Source organism: Sorex fumeus, unplaced genomic scaffold (genome assembly GCF_029834395.1).
Source record: "Sorex fumeus unplaced genomic scaffold, SorFum_2.1 ptg000070l, whole genome shotgun sequence".
Taxonomy (NCBI): Eukaryota; Metazoa; Chordata; class Mammalia; order Eulipotyphla; family Soricidae; genus Sorex; species Sorex fumeus.
In genome coordinates this window covers 3281140-3281967 of record NW_026606127.1, presented here as the reverse complement: position 1 = coordinate 3281967, position 828 = coordinate 3281140, and the positions used below count along the sequence as shown (strand labels likewise).

At 38.5% G+C, this 828-nt stretch overlaps 1 pseudogene; it reads right to left on the bottom strand.

The window, feature by feature from the left end:
* Positions 1-201: 201 nt before the first annotated feature.
* On the bottom strand, positions 202-298 carry LOC130037040 (uncharacterized; annotated as a pseudogene).
* Between the last annotated feature and the right edge of the window lie 530 nt (positions 299-828).

Here is an 828-nt window from a genome sequence, read left to right as displayed (position 1 = left end):
TGTGTTTCTTCCAGGCAGCAGAATGTTGGGTTCAATTTTCTATTTCATCCTGCCATCCTGTGCCTCTGAATTGGTGCATTTAGTCCATTGACATTGAGAGAGATCATTGTGATGGGGATTTTTGCTATCTTTATGTCGAAATTTGGAGTACTTGTGGGGCTTGTCTTAGCTTAAAGTAGCCCTGTTAATTCTTAATGCAACAAAAATATGGAACACTTTACAAGTTGGCCTGTCATCTCTGTGTAAGGATCATGCTAATCTCTATATCATTTCAATTTTAGTATATGTGTTGCCAAACTGAGTATAAGAGCTGATTTTTTTCCCCTATTTTTCTCTTCTGATTTCTTTGAGTGTTGTCCTTACTCACTCCTATGGCAGACAGTGATTCCCAATCTAGGAAGGTATTTCAAAGCAGCTTGAAGTGATAAATTTAGAACATTAATGTCCCAGAAGGAAAAGTATGGTTTTTACCATATTATCTTTTACCATACCCAGGGCATCAGTTTTGCAAAATAATCTTTTGGAAGATGGAGAATCAGTGTTGTTTAATGCTCTTCCCTGAAATCTTCATTAAGAAAATTAAACTGGAGCCTTTTGCTATTCTCACCTCGGTCCCGTGTACATCTCCAGAAAACGGTGGATGACGTTGTCCGCACCTTGACCACCTTGAAAGTAAGTAGGATTTTTCTCCTGAAGGAAGAGGTGAGAAGCATATTGATGATTTCATTCCACTTTATTACAAGTTCAACTTGAAGGGAAGGTGAGACTCATGAGGCTCCTGTAAAGGACAGAAAAAGGGTCTCAATGTAATTTAATGGCCCAGACACA